This window comes from Anomaloglossus baeobatrachus, chromosome 4, assembly GCF_048569485.1.
Source record: "Anomaloglossus baeobatrachus isolate aAnoBae1 chromosome 4, aAnoBae1.hap1, whole genome shotgun sequence".
NCBI lineage: Eukaryota > Metazoa > Chordata > Amphibia > Anura > Aromobatidae > Anomaloglossus > Anomaloglossus baeobatrachus.
Genome location: NC_134356.1, coordinates 399,985,121 through 400,001,743, shown reverse-complemented (window position 1 = coordinate 400,001,743; position 16,623 = coordinate 399,985,121).

The window sequence follows — 16,623 nt, the reverse complement described above, 5'->3', positions numbered from 1 at the left end:
GGGCTCTGCGGTGCTGCCACAGTCGCTGTAACATGTGGAGAGTTGAATTCCAGCGTGTCGCCACATCGCATTTCAGGCGATGAACCGGCAGGCCGAAAGACTTCTGGAGCGATGCAAGTCGCTCAGCTGCGGCGCTTGAACGGCGGAAGTGAGCAGACAGTTTTCGTGCCCTGTCCAGAAGGCCATCTAGGCCGGGATAGTGTGTTAAAAATTGCTGTATGACAAGGTTCAACACGTGAGCCATACAAGGTACGTGTGTCACCTTGCCCAGGCGAAGGGCCGCACCCAGGTTTGCAGCATTGTCGCACACGGCCTTACCAGGCTGCAGGTTGAGTGGAGACAACCATTTATTAAACTCGGACCGCAGAGCTGACCACAACTCCTCAGCTGTGTGACTCTTATTCCCAAGACATGTCAAGCTAAAGACCGCCTGATGCCGTTGCGCTCTGCTGCCAGCATAGTAATGAGGGGTGCGTGATTCCTTCTGCGCAGTGAGAACGCTGGTGGCCTGACCAGGCAGGCTTGGGGCGGAGGTGGAGGACCCAGATGAGGTGGAGGATGCAGAAGCAGTGGCGTAACTTGGACAGACAGAGGATTGACACACAAGTCGTGGGGACGGCAAGACTTGTGCAGCAGACCCTCACCTTCACCATCTATCACCATAGTTACCCAGTGGCCAGTCAGCGACATGTAACGTCCCTGTCCATGCTTACTGGTCCAAGTATCGGTGGTGAAATGCACCCGTTCACACACAGAGTTTCTCAAGGAAGCGGTGATGTTGTGTGTGACATGCTGGTGTAGCGCGGGCACACCTTTCTTAGAGAAGTAGTGGCGACTAGGCATCTGGTACTGGGGCACAGCGACAGACATAAGGTCTCTAAAATCCTGTGTGTCCACTAGGCGGAAAGGCAGCATTTCGGTAGCCAACAGCTTACAGAGGGATAGAGTAAACCTCTTAGCTTTGTCATGGGTCGCAGGAAGTGGACTTTTATTTGACCACATCTGAGGGACAGAGATCTGGCTGCTGTGTGTAGACGGTGTTGAGTAGGGTGTCCCTGGAAAAATGCAGGTTTGTGAGGAAAGTGCAGGCGGAGACATGATGTTGCCTTCATCCAACGTTGGTGCTATCGATGTTTGAGAGAGCTGTACACAATCACTTGTTTCCCCTTCCAAACCAACTGACGACCTACCAAGCAAACTGCCTGTTGCGGTTACAGTGGTGGAAGTTGTGGGTGGAAAAACAGGTGTGACAGCTGTCCCCACAGTCCTAGAAGATGACGAGCGCGCGGATGCACTGGAAGGGGCAGGCGGTGGATGGTTGGCTCCGCTAGGCCGCATTGCAGCACGGTGAGCTTCCCACCAGGCCATATGATATTTATTCATGTGACGATTCATGGAAGAAGTTGTCAAACTGCTGAGGTTTTGACCTCTACTAAGATAACCATGCCAAATGTTACAGACCACATAATTTGGGCGATCTTTTTTTATGTCAAAAAAGGACCAGGCTAGGCAAGGCTTAGAGGCCATGCGACCTGTTGATCCACCCCGAATAATGCTCAGAGGCAGAGTAGTGGCTGAGGATGCAGTTGTAGACGTGCTACCAGTGCTCCGACTGTGTCCAGGAAGGCGCAAGGTTACTTCGACGTCGGTTGCATCCTCCTCCACCGCCTCTGTTGACCTCCTCGAGTGTCTGACTGTGGGTTGACAGTAGGTGGGATCTAGAACTTCATCATCAATTGTTGTGTTTGCACTCCCCTCCCCCTCAGACCGAGCCTCTTCTTGCCCTGACCGAATATTTAAGTTGTCATCCCAATCGGGTATCTGCGTCTCATCTTCATCAGTATGTTCCTCATTGTCTATAACCACAGTTGTTGGAAAGGCAGCATTTTGGTAGCCAACAGTTTGCAGATGATGAAAGTCAACCTCCAAGCCATGTCATGCCCTTCTAAAAGCATGTAAAACACAGCGAGGGGACTCCAACCACAGTCTCCCTCGTTTCCACTAACTGGGCCACACACACCCCACTTGACTGGCATCGGTTGAGCCCCCTTTTGAAAAAGAAAAAGATGCTTTGCATGAAGCACTCTCAAAAATACGCGTGCCTTTCCCGTCCCCTGGCTGACCCAGGGGAAGAAAAGTCCTCTGAGAGCCATGACTTGTTCATCTTGGTTCTTTTAGAGACACAGCGAGGGGACTCCAACCACAGTCTCCCTCGTTTCCACTAACTGGGCCACACACACCCCTCTTGACTGACATCAGTTGATGCCCCTTTTCAAAATGAAAAAGATGCTTTGCATGAAGCACTCTCAAAAATACGCGTGCCTTTCCCGTCCCCTGGCTGACCCAGGGGAAGAAAAGTCCTCTGAGAGCCATGACTTGTTCATCTTGGTTCTTTTAGAGACACAGCGAGGGGACTCCAACCACAGTCTCCCTCGTTTCCACTAACTGGGCCACACACACCCCACTTGACTGGCATCGGTTGAGCCCCCTTTTGAAAAAGAAAAAGATGCTTTGCATGAAGCACTCTCAAAAATACGCGTGCCTTTCCCGTCCCCTGGCTGACCCAGGGGAAGAAAAGTCCTCTGAGAGCCATGACTTGTTCATCTTGGTTCTTTTAGAGACACAGCGAGGGGACTCCAACCACAGTCTCCCTCGTTTCCACTAACTGGGCCACACACACCCCACTTGACTGGCATCGGTTGAGCCCCCTTTTGAAAAAGAAAAAGATGCTTTGCATGAAGCACTCTCAAAAATACGCGTGCCTTTCCCGTCCCCTGGCTGACCCAGGGGAAGAAAAGTCCTCTGAGAGCCATGACTTGTTCATCTTGGTTCTTTTAGAGACACAGCGAGGGGACTCCAACCACAGTCTCCCTCGTTTCCACTAACTGGGCCACACACACCCCACTTGACTGGCATCGGTTGAGCCCCCTTTTGAAAAAGAAAAAGATGCTTTGCATGAAGCACTCTCAAAAATACGCGTGCCTTTCCCGTCCCCTGGCTGACCCAGGGGAAGAAAAGTCCTCTGAGAGCCATGACTTGTTCATCTTGGTTCTTTTAGAGACACAGCGAGGGGACTCCAACCACAGTCTCCCTCGTTTCCACTAACTGGGCCACACACACCCCACTTGACTGGCATCGGTTGAGCCCCCTTTTCAAAATGAAAAAGATGCTTTGCATGAAGCACTATCAAAAATACGCGTGCCTTTCCCGTCCCCTGGCTGACCCAGGGGAAGAAAAGTCCTCTGAGAGCCATGTCCACATTGTCAGTGGACAGACACGTGTGCTTATCTGCCAGCAGACCCCAGCAGCACTGAAGACAGGTTCCGAGAGAACGCTGGCTGCAGGACACGACAAGATCCCCAAGGCGTACGTGGCGAGCTCAGGCAATTTATCCAGATTGGAAGCCTAAAATGAGCAGGGCTCAAGTTGCACATTAATGGAATCGATGTTTCCTTGCATATACTCATATATCTGTGTGTCCTCCTCTTTTTCCTTGTCCAGCTCTTTTGTTTTCGCATGAGTATATGTCCTTGTCACTTTCCCATGTGTTGTGAGTTGTTTGTCACCTTTTGGACACCTTTGAGGGTGTTTTCTAGGTGTTTTTCTGTGTTTGTGATTGCCTGCCATTGTTTCCTATTGGCTCGAGTTCGGTTCGTCGAACGTTCGACGAGCCGAACTCGAACGGGACCTCCGTTCGGCGAACCGACCTCGAGCCGAACCGGGACCGGTTCGCTCATCTCTAGTCACAACCCACAAAAGTTTGTGCGTTTTTTCACCACTAAAATTATAAAAAAAAAACTGGACATTTTTGGCATCGCCATAATTGTACTTATATTTAGAAGTCAATTTTACTACAAAATACAGACGATAAAATCATTTCCCAAGAAACCATATCAGAATTCTGCATTTTCACAGTTTCTTCACATTCTGAATTTTTTTTTTACCCATTTTACATTATGCTTTGTGGTAAAATGAATGGTGTAATTCCAAAGTAGATCTGATCCTGCAGAAAAAACAAGTCCTTATATGTTCTATATGGACAGAGAAAAAAAATGAAAAAACAAAAATAACCCTTTACATTTTACTAAAGTGAAACACCCATTACCAAGCTGGTAAAATTTTCAGAAGTACCACATTATCAGATGGGACAAAACAACACTTTTCAGCACAACTGAAGTGCATTCTCAACAATTTTATAATATTTTTCTATGGCTATTTCTCATCCTTTGCGCATGGTATGGATATCTGATGACCTACTTTCTATCGTTATTCAATATGTGCCCAGGAGTTAATCTGATTTTTGTGGTAAAACATGCAAACTGCTGCATAATTAATATGATGGGGTTTTCCAACTTTACTTGTGGTCTTAGATATTCCTGCGCAATATACCCTTCTCTGTCTTATTACAACATACTACAATTGATATTACTAAGAAAAACTATTTCTATGTAATTTTGAAACTGGCACGTCATCAAAACAAATGGCATTAAATTGAACTTTTGACCTTGATAGTTGTTTGTTTAACTAATGTTTAATAAAAAAAAGTCCAGTTTCACTAATTGGTCATGTTTTACGATAATCCACTTAACCCCAGAGCCTGTTTTCACCTTCCTGGCCAAGCCATATATTTCAATTCTGAATTCCATCAATTTATGTGGTAATAAGTCTAGAACACTTCAACAGATTTAGTGATTCTGAGAATATTTTTTGGGACATATTGCACTTCATGTTAGTGGTAAACGTAGGGCAATATTTTTTGATTATTTTTAAAATATCAGAAATATGAAGAAAAGTTTGAAAATGTCACAATTGTATGTCCTTAAACTCTTCACAACCTTGAATTTATGTATAAGGCTAAGACCGCACTTTGCGTTCTATGCTGCAGCGTGTAAGTAACTGTGTGTGCGTCTCAGAACGCAGCCGAAAAAGCTGCGTTCTGAGACGCATTCGGCAGAACGCAAAGTGCGGACATTCCTGGTGAGAATTCATATGTTCTGGATGCTTTCTCTGCTCTAGACAGAATGAAAAAAGCATCCAGAATGCACATGTTTCACAGAATGCACACACTCAGCTCTGCAGCCTCCCCATAGACTTGCAGCAGAGCTGAGTGGATCCGCACAGTCACTGTCATGGCTGGCTGCGGACAGTGCTGCGTGATCAGAATGAACTCGAATGAACTTCACCCGACTTCATTGTGATCACGCAGCTCTGTGCGTTGGCCGCGGCTTGATTTGCGGTCACACGTGAAGGACTCACCTGTGATCGCAAATCCCCTGAGTAGAGATGAGCGAACCGGTCCCGGTTCGGCTCGAGGTCGGTTCACCGAACGGAGGTCCCGTTCGAGTTCGGCTCGTCGAACGTTCGACGAACCGAACTCGAGCCAATAGGCTATAATGGGAGGCAATCACAAACACATAAAAATGCATTATAAATGTACACAAACAGTTAATAAACATTGCCATAACACTTACCGGTCCTCGCAATCCCTTCTGCACTCTGTCTCCTGCCGCTATTCCATCCGATGATCGCTGAATCCTCCCGGTGACGGCACTGCCAGCAGAGATGCAGGAGCTATCGTGACGTCAAAATAGCCATGTGACCAGTCACGTGGCTATTATCTCATTGGCTACAGACTGGTCACATGACTATGACACGTCATGTAGGACCTGCGAGTGCATCTCTCCGGTACACGGTGCACATATGTGTATCGCCGTGTACCGGCGACATGCTCTAGCACACGGTCGACTCCCCGTTCCGTTAGGGACCGGCTGACACAGCCGGTCATTAACGGAGATCACCGTTGCCATAGCAACGCAGTTAGCGGTGACGTCACCGCTAACCGCGGCTCCGAGAGCACCGTTGCTATGGTAACGCGTCTGTCAGCGTTACCGCTGACAGCCAGCACTGATCACTCACGGAGTGAAGGCTGCACGCTGCTTCCCGATTGTAGTGAGGATTGTACTGAGGATGAGGTTCCCCAGCCCCAAGTGATGAGCTGGTGCACCTCATCCTCACTACAATCGTCACTACTACTACACTCGTGAGGATTGTAGTGAGGATGAGGTTCCCCAGCCCCAAGTGATGAGCTGGTGCACCTCATCCTCACTACAATCGTCACTACTACTACACTAGTGAGGATTGTAGTGAGGATGAGGTTCCCCAGCCCCAAGTGATGAGCTGGTGAACCTTATCCTCACTACAATCGTCACTACTACTACACTAGAAAGAAAGAAGACAGAAGAGCAGGATCGTGGAGGGCTGACAGGGGGTAATAAAGATGGAGTCTCTAATGTGTCTGTGTATTTATTTCTATTAAAGTATTTTTTCTCTGTGTGGTGTTTTTTTTTAACCCTTTATTGGAGATTCTTAATGGCCGGGTCAAACGTGCCTGACATTAAAAATCTCTGGCTTAATACTGGCTAGTAAAACAAAGCCAGTATTAACTCATGATTACCCAACAAGCCACCCGGCTCCAGGGCTGTTGGAAGAGTTGGATACAGCGCCAGATGATGGCGCTTCTATGAGAGCGCCATTTTCTGGGACGGATGCGGACTGAAATCCGCAGCAGAGGCGCCCAGAAACCTCGGGCTAACCTGTGCTGCGGATTCCAATCCCCAGCTGCCTAGTTGTACCCGGCTGGACACAAAAATGGGGCGAAGCCCACGTCATTTGTTTTTTAATTATTTCATGAAATAAGTGAAATAATTAAAAAAAAACGGGCTTCCCTATATTTTTGGTTCCCAGCCGGGTACAAATAGGCAACTGGGGGTTGGAGGCAGCCCGTGGCTGCCTGCTGTACCTGGCTAGCATACAAAAATATGGCGAAGCCCACGTCATTTTTTTGGTGGGCAAAAAAATTCTGCATACAGTCCTGGATGGAGTATGCTGAGCCTTGTAGTTCTGCAGCTGCTGTCTGCTCTTCTCCATACAGACAGACAGTAGCTGCAGAACTACAAGGCTCAGCATACTCCATCCAGGACTGTATGCAGAAGTTTTTTGCCCCCTGAAAAAATTATGTGGGCTTCGCCCTATTTTTGTATGCTAGCCAGGTACAGCAGGCAGGTACGGCTGCCCCCAACCCCCAGTTGCCTATTTGTACCCGGCTGGGAACCAAAAATAAAGGGAAGCCCTTTTTTTATTATTTCATGAATTTCATGAAATAATTAGAAAACAAATGACGTAGGCTTCGCCCCATTTTTGTGTCCAGCCAGGTACAACTAGGCAGCTGGGGATTGGAATCCGCAGCACAGGTTGGCCTGAGCTTTCTGGGCCCCACTGCTGCGAATTGCAGTCTGCAGCCGCCTCAGAAAATGGCATTTTCATAGAAGCGCCATCTTCTGGCGCTGTATCCAACTCTTCCAGCACCTGCCTGCTATACCTGGCTAGCATACAAAAAATGGCGAAGCTCACGTCCTTTTTTTGTAGTTTTTTGGCAAAAAAAATAAAAAATGCTTCCCTGGATTTTCCATTGCCAGTGAAGGTAACACCAAGCAGTGGGGGTTAGCAGCCAGTAGCTGCTTGGATTACCCTTAGCTAGCAATACAAAAAATGCAGCGGGAGCCCATATATATTTTTTCTAATTATTTATTTAAATAACTAAAAATAAAATGGGCTTCCCTGTATTTTGATTGCTGGACATCACAGTGCTGTAAAAATAAATCTTTAAAAAAATGACGTAGCGCTCCGCGGTATTTTTGATTCTCAGCGCAGATAAAGCAGACAGCTATGGGTTGCCACCCCCATCTGCCTGCCGTTACCTTGGTTGGCAATCAAAATACAGGGAAGCCCATTAATTTTTTCTATTTAAAAAATAGTTAAAAAACAAAATGACGTTGGGTCCCCCCATTTTTGATAGCCAGCTGGGGTAAAGCAGACGGCTGTAGCCTGAAAACCACAGCTGGCAGCTTTACCGTGGTTGGGGATCAAATGTGGAGGTCCCCTCAGGCTCTTTTTTATAATTATTTTATAAATATTAATAATTACACAATAAAAGTAGGGTCCCCCCCAAATTGGATCACCAGCCAAGGTAAAGCGGACAGCTGTGGTCTGGTATTCTCAGGGTGGGAAGGTCCATAGTTATTGGGCCTTCACAGCCTAAAAATAGCAGGCCGCAGGCACCCCAGACGTGGCGCATCCACTAGATGCGCCAATCCTGGCGCTTCACCCCAGCTCATCCCGTGGCCTGGTGCAGTGGCAAACGGGGTAATAAATCAGGTTGATACTAGCTGTAAAGTAACCTGAGATCAAGCCCAGCAGTTTGTGATGTCATGGCGTCTATTAGATACCCAACATCATAAACTGTCAGTACTAACAAAAAAAAAAAAATCGACAAAAGAAATTTATTTGAAAAAACAGTCCCCAAAACATTTCCTTTTTCACCAATTTATTGTAAGAAAAAAAATAAAGGGGTCCCACGACGACTCTGGACCGTCTAGACTATGGGGGGGAGACACTCAGGGAACGTATCCCCCATTTTCTAGGAGTGCGGACCCTTCATGTGAGGAGTGTGGGTGCAATGAATCTGCACTCACTCTTCTCGGGTCCACAGCAGCAGAGTCCATGTCGTAATGGTTGCTACCAAAGCTGCAATGCCCTGCTCATGAGGTAAGGGCATGCCTAATCAGGAGAACTACTGTAGAGGAAGCTCTGCTCACTGGTATATAGGTGCTCAGAGGTAATATTAGATAAAATTAGTGAGTAACCTCGGCACTCTAAATCTCCCAGACTAAGTCAGTAAGTCACAACGGATAGTAATGCAAAATCACTCTTTATTGGTCCGTATTAAGAAAAATTTTTTTTTCATAAGCATATATGTTTTTGTCCAAAACAAGTTACAAATGACGTTTCGGCCTGAGCCTTCGTCAGATTGGACTTATCTGCATGTAATCATGAAAAATGACAATAATCAGTATCACATAAGAGTGAGAGAACAATAACATAAACACGAACAATGTAGAGGTACAATTGGGATGCAGCAAAAAAATTGCAACACAGCAAGAAATGAAACACATGATACAAATGTCATAATACAGTACAAGGACAATATAGTAATGAAAAATATCGGGTCAGAGTAGGCTTAGACAGCTCTGGTATGAAAGAGATGTCAATCATAAAGTAACATGTGCAGTAGGTGTAGAGCTACAGTAAGCATGGCAGAGCTAATGGGTAGACCGACCATAGAAAAAGAACGGAGAAAAAGTGGAGAAAAAGTAGAGAAAAAATGGAGAAAAAAATGGAGAAAAAGTGGAGAAAAAGTGGAGAAAAAGTGGAGAAAAAAATGGAGAAAAAGTGGAGAAAAAGTGGAGAATAAGTGGAGTAAAAGTGGAGAAAAAATGGAGAATAAGTGAAGAAAAAAAGGAGAAAAAAATGGAGAAAAAGTGGAGAAAAAGAGGAGAAAAAATGGAGAAAAAAATGGAGAAAAAGTGGAGAAAAAATGGAGAAAAAATGGAGAAAAAAATGGAGAAAAAGTGGAGAAAAAATGTAGAAAAAGTGGAGAAAAAGTGGAGAAAAAATAGAGAAAAAGTGGAGAAAAAGTGGAGAAAAAAGTGGAGAAAAATTGGAGAAAAAGTGGAGAAAAAGTGGAGAAAAAGTGGAGAAAAAATGGAGAAAAAGTGGAGAAAAAAAGGAGAAAAAAATGGAGAAAAAGTGGAGAAAAAGTGGAGAAAAAATGGAGAAAAAATGGAGAAAAAGTGGAGAAAAAGTGGAGAAAAAGTGGAGTAAAAGTGGAGAAAAAGTGGAGAATAAGTGGAGAAAAAATGGAGAAAAAATAGAGAAAAAGTAGAGAAAAAGTGGAGTAAAAGTGGAGAAAAAGTGGAGAATAAGTGGAGAAAAAATGGAGAATAAGTGGAGAAAAAAGGAGAAAGAAATGGAGAAAAAGTGGAGAAAAAGTGGAGAAAAAATGGAGAAAAAAATGGAGAAAAAATGTAGAAAAAGTGGAGAAAAAGTGGAGAAAAAAATGGAGAAAAAGTGGAGAAAAAGTGGAGAAAAAAATGGAGAAAAAGTGGAGAAAAAGTGGAGAATAAGTGGAGAAAAAAATGGAGAAAAAAATGGAGAAAAAGTGGAGAAAAAGTGGAGAAAAAAATGGAGAAAAAGTGGAGAACAAGTGGAGAATAAGTGGAGAAAAAATGGAGAATAAGTGGAGAAAAAAAGGAGAAAAAAATGGAGAAAAAGTGGAGAAAAAGTGGAGAATAAGTGGAGAAAAAAAGGAGAAAAAAATGGAGAAAAAGTGGAGAAAAAGTGGAGAAAAAATAGAGAAAAAAATGGAGAAAAAGTGGAGAAAAAGTGGAGTAAAAGTGGAGTAAAAGTGGAGAAAAAGTGGAGAATAAGTGGAGAAAAAATGGAGAATAAGTGTAGAAAAAAAGGAGAAAAAAATGGAGAATAAGTGGAGAAAAAATGGAGAATAAGTGGAGAAAAAAAGGAGAAAAAAATGGAGAAAAAGTGGAGAAAAAGTGGAGAAAAAGTGGAGAAAAAATGGAGAAAAAAATGTAGAAAAAGTGGAGAAAAAATGTAGAAAAAGTGGAGAAAAAGTGGAGAAAAAAATGGAGAAAAAGTGGAGAAAAAGTGGAGAAAAAAATGGAGAAAATATGGAGAAAAAGTAGAGAAAAAGTGGAGAAAAAGTGGAGAAAAGTGGAGAAAAAATGGAGAAAAAGTGGAGAAAAAGTGGAGAAAAAGTGGAGAATAAGTGGAGAAAAAATGGAGAATAAGTGGAGAAAAAAATGGAGAAAAAAATGGAGAAAAAAATGGAGAAAAAGTGGAGAAAAAGTGGAGAAAAAGTGGAGAAAAAAATGGAGAAAAAGTGGAGAAAAAGTGGAGAAAAAGTGGAGAAAAAGTGGAGAATAAGTGGAGAAAAAGTGGAGAAAAAATGGAGAAAAAATGGAGAAAAAGTGGAGAAAAAGTGGAGAAAAAGTGGAGAATAAGTGGAGAAAAAATGGAGAATAAGTGGAGAAAAAATGGAGAAAAAGTGGAGAAAAAGTGGAGAAAAAGTGGAGAAAAAAATGGAGAAAAAGTGGAGAAAAAGTGGAGAAAAAGTGGAGAAAAAGTGGAGAATAAGTGGAGAAAAAATGGAGAATAAGTGGAGAAAAAAAGGAGAAAAAAATGGAGAAAAAGTGGAGAAAAAGTGGAGAATAAGTGGAGAAAAAAAGGAGAAAAAAAATGGAGAAAAAGTGGAGAAAAAGTGGAGAAAAAATGGAGAAAAAAATGGAGAAAAAGTGGAGAAAAAGTGGAGTAAAAGTGGAGTAAAAGTGGAGAAAAAAGTGGAGAATAAGTGGAGAAAAAATGGAGAATAAGTGGAGAAAAAGTGGAGAAAAAAATGGAGAAAAAGTGGAAAAAAAGTGGAGGAAAAAAATGGAGAAAAAGTGGAGAAAAAGTGGAGTAAAAGTGGAGAAAAAAATGGAGAAAAAGTGGAGAAAAAGTGGAGTAAAACTGGAGAAAATGTGGAGAATAAGTGGAGAAAAAGTGGAGAAAAAAATGGAGAAAAAGTGGAGAAAAAGTGGAGAAAATGTGGAGAATAAGTGGAGAAAAAATGGAGAATAAGTGGAGAAAAAAAGGAGAAAAAAATGGAGAAAAAGTGGAGAAAAAGTGGAGAAAAAGTGGAGAAAAAATGGAGAAAAAAATGGAGAAAAAGTGGAGAAAAAATGTAGAAGTGGAGAAAAAAGTGGAGAAAAAGTGGAGAAAAAGTGGAGAAAAAGTGGAGAAAAAGTTGAGAATAAGTGGAGTAAAAGTGGAGTAAAAGTGGAGAAAAAATGGAGAATAAGTGGAGAAAAAAAGGAGAAAAAAATGGAGAAAAAGTGGAGAAAAAGTGGAGAAAAAATGGAGAAAAAAATGGAGAAAAAGTGGAGAAAAAATGGAGAAAAAGTGGAGAAAAAATGGAGAAAAAGTGGAGAAAAAGTGGAGCACCCTTTGGTGCCTTTCATGTGGCACTAAGGGGTGCTTAGCTTTGTATTTAGCCAATGAATGAAAAAAAAAATGACGTAGGGTTCCCCCTAGTTTTGTAGCCAGCTAGGGTAAAGCAGACGGCTGCAGCCTGCAGACCACAGCTGGCAACCTCACCTTGGCTGGTAATCCAAAACTGAGGGCACCCCACGCTATTTTAAATTAAATAAATAATTTAAAAAAAAAAACACGTAGGGGTCCCCCAAAATTGGATCACCAGCCAAGGTAAAGCAGACAGCTGGGGCCTGATATTCTCAGACTAGGGAGGTCCATGGTTATTGGACTCTCCCCAGCCTAAAAATAGCAGGCCGCAGCCGCCCCAGAAGTGGCGCATCCATTAGATGTGCCAATCCTGGTGCTTCGCCCCAGCTCATCCCGCGCCCTGGTGCGGTGGCAAACGGGGTAATATATGGGGTTAATACCAGATGTGTAATGTCACCTGGCATCAAGCCCTGGGGTTGGTGAGGTCAGGCGTCTATCAGATACCCGACATCACCAACCCAGTCAGTAATAAAAAAAAAATAGACGACAAACACATTTTTATTTGAAAAAACACTCCCCAAAACATTCCCTCTTTAACCAATTTATTAGAAAGGAAAACAAATCCAGGTCTGGTGTAATCCAAGGGGTTGCCATGACGATCCACACTGTCCCAGTCAATGAAGAGCAGGATGTTCCCCATTGGCTGGGAGAGCAGTGCAGTGACCTGAGCTAACATCAATGGGTCAGCCCAGGTCACTGCAGGGCATGACAAGTGCTGCTGTCAGCGAGGTACATTACCTGCGCTGATCTCCAGCACTGCCGACAGCCCCTGTCACTGAGCTCAATGACCGGCGCCTTCACACCAAGTATCGCGAGAGGCCCGTGACGTCACCGCTAGTCAGTCTCGGGTCGGACGCGAGAGGTGATGTGACAAGCGGCGGCCATGGAGGACAGTGACAGCGCTGAGGTCGGGATGGCGGGACTTCATCACCGCAGGTAAGCCGAGCGGGGCCATGTGTGCAGAGAGTGTGTGTGTGTGTGTGTGTGTGTGTGTATGTATGTATGTGTACATGCCGCGGGCAGGAGGGGGCGGAGCGAGCTGAGCGGGGAAGTGTGGGCTTCCTGCACGTAACTAGGATAAACATCGGGTTACTAACCAAAGCGCTTTGGTTGGATACCCGATGTTTATCTTGGTTACCAGCTTCTGGCAGGCTGCCAGCAATGGCTCCTGCACACTGTAGCTGTAAAAAGCCCTGCTTTTTGCTGCTAGAACCGTTCTCGAACGTATCTAGAACTATCGAGCTTTTGCAAAAAGCTCGAGTTCTAGTTCGATCTCGAACAGCCCCCAAAATCACTCGAGCTTAGAACTGGAGAACCTCGAACCGCGAACCGCGCTCAACTCTACCCCTGAGTGACTGCAGTGAGCCGCGCGATCAGCTGTGCTTTCACTCAGGTTACTTGCGGCCACAGCTGCAGTCCTCCACCGGAGAGCGAGTAACCTCAGTGACAGCACAGCTAATCGCGCAACTCACTTCAGTTGCTGCATGGAGCTCACAGGAGCGGTGGTGTTCTACTGCCACTCCTGTCAAGCTGCCGATGTAGCAGAGCTGGAAGCGTCGGGGGACCTTGTGTGGATTACGTCGGACCTGGAGGTGTTTCTGAGGGGTTAATAAAGTGGTGAAAGAGGGTGTTCTTTTGCCTTTCATTACAAATAAATGATTTTTTGGATGTGTGTGTTTATTTACTTTAACTTACAGGTTCATCATGGAAAGTATCTCGGGGAGACGCCTGCCATGATTAACCTAGGACTTAGTGGCAGCTATGGGCTGCTGCCATTAACTCCTTATTACCCCATTTGCCACCGCACCAGGGCAATTCGGGATGAGCCGGTAAAGTCCCAGGACTGTCGAATCTAATGCATTCGGCAATTCTGGGTAACTGCTGGCTGATATTGTTAGGCTGGGGAGCTCCCCATAAAGCTTCTCATCCTGAGAATACCAGCCTTCAGCCGTGTGGCTTTACCCTGGCTGGTATCCAAATTGGGGGGGGACAGCACATCGTTTTGTTTTTTTTAATTTATTTATTTTTTTACTGCTCGATATAGACACGCCCACCGGCGGCTGTGATTGGTTGCAGTGAGACAGCTGTCACTCAGCGTGGGGGCGTGTCTGACTGCAACCAATCATAGGCGCCGGTGGGCGGGGAAAGCAGGGAATACGTGATGGATTAATGAGCGGCCGACATTTTTAAAAGAGAAGAAGCCGCCACAGTGAGAACGCCGTGCAGCACCGCGCCGGTGATCGTGGATCAGTGAGTATGAGAGAGGGGGTGGGAGGGAGAGACAGACATGGACAGAGAGAGATAGAGACATAGAGAGAGAGAGACCGACAGACCGACCGACAGAGAGAGAAAGACGAAAGAAGTGCCTTTGTTATGTTCAAAAAAAACATGTGGCTCGCAATAATAATGCAATGCAAGCGCACTGCTTAACATTTTGGCAGCGATTTTCTACAACTCATTGATTTCAATGGGTGTAGAACGCAGCCAAAATGGCAAAAACAACTGACATGCTGCTTCTTTGAACGCATGGTTTTAGCCACAAAATATGCAAATTAAACGCAGCGTTTAGAAACGCAAAGTGCGGTCTGAAAATCACGATTTCCCATTGACTTTGCTGGAAAATCAAAACACATGCCTTTTGGCATGAAAAAGGTGCTTCTCAAAACGGACCTAAAAAGCACCTGAAACGCAGGTGGAAACCCAAAGTGCGTTCTTAGCCTAAGTCTTAGGTGTTGTCCCCCCGGTTACCGCAGGCTCCGGCGTCGAGCTCGTGGTAATCCCTCCCATTTCTCCCAAGCCTACTTACCACTTGGATTATACTGTTAAAATCTGACAACGCGACTTAAATGGCCACGGCGGGGATCGCACCTTTCCCCGCCACCATCGGCGACCCCATGATGCAATCACAGGGCTCCAATGAGTTGCCATAGTAGTGCGGGATCAGTTAATGACCTCTGATGCTAGCATGACGTATTTCCTGTGAGAGCTGACAGAGCACCGGCACTCACAGGAACACTTCATTTCTGCTGATTACAGCAATGCTGCTCTAATCAACAGAAATTAACAGGCAATCAGAATGTGCAGTGGTAAAGTTCCCTAGGGGGACTAGTAAAATAAAAAAAAAGTAGAAAAAAAGTTTTAAAAAATATGAAAAAAATAAAAAACCTAAAAGTTCACCCCTATTTCACCTGATTGAAAATAAAGCAATAAAATAATAAAAAATATACACAGATTTGATACCATTGCATTCAGAAATCTATTAAAATATAAACTAAATTAAACTGATTTGTACACGGCGTGGCAAGAAAAAAATTCCAAGTGCCAAAATTAGATTTTTTTGATTGCAGCAACTTTTTTTAAAATGCATTAAATGCGATCAAAATGTAGCATCTGCACAAAAATGGTATAATTAAAATGTCTGCTCAAGACACAAAAAATACAGCTGTGGTTCGCACGCTATTATGATTGTCTGATGCAGGAAAGTGGTGGCCTCGTGAGTGCAATTTCCATACTTGCGATCACGTGCTGACTAAATTTGTTCAGCTTCTCTCAATAAATGGGAATTGAGGCAAGCCAGCTGAATTTAGTAAGGTACATGACCATAAGTATGCAAATCACATGTATGAGGTCATGTGACCACAGGTTCGCAAGGGGAATCGTGTTAGTGTGCACACCAGACGCTGTACAATTCGTCAGTCTGCAGTCAGATAAACTCTGTGTCTTGCTACCCACCTCAGCTATGGTTATATGGCTGAAAATTATATCTGACATCACATTGTGACTCTGCACTATTACTGTGAATGGGCTCGTCAGTACATTCTCCTGAATCCCGTTTTGCTTTGGACACAAGTCCCAACAGAGCCACTAATCGCAGGCTCAAACACTATGTGTAAATAGACTTAGTAAATTTTTGGGAGATTTTTATATTTATTTTACGTCTTTTCATTCTGAGCAGATCAGTGGAGATATAGGGTCCTGAGACACCTACAAATTTGCTCAGAATAACAGACCCTAAAACATATTTTAAAAAAATCTACCAAAATGTAATTTACATGTGCTCTCTAAATGTTTAACAACTCCATCTTTCTTTACCGTTACAAGGTGATACCGGGGGTTGTAGGTTCATGCAACACAAGTGTATGTAGATAATTTAAGGGTCAGTGTGCTGTCCAAAGTTCATGTACATGGACAACACAAGGACAGTCGTAATGCAAAAAACGGACATGTCTCTGTGAATTTTGCACAGCCATACAGTCCATGAAAAAACATGAATGGAAACTTCTGCATAGACCAGGGGTCTCAAACTTGGCTGGGTGTAAGGTCCGCACAGAGGAAAAAAAAATTGGGGGGGGCACATTCTTTGCAGGACAAAGTGACATTTTGATTGGTACCATATATATTTTTATACACACCTTTGGATCACTGATTTTGAACATTTTTCACTTGTTTATTATAACAAATGTGCACATTCTTTGTTTAAATATAAAAAAATATTTGATGGTAAAAAAAATGTCATGCCTTATTTTATTTTTTTTTTACATTTTATCCCTTTCTTGCAACTAATAGTGTTATAATTATCACTATATAGAAATTTTGGCCAACATCTTTTAGTAATGTTCCCCATCTTGTTTTAATGTGCCCATGCTTGCC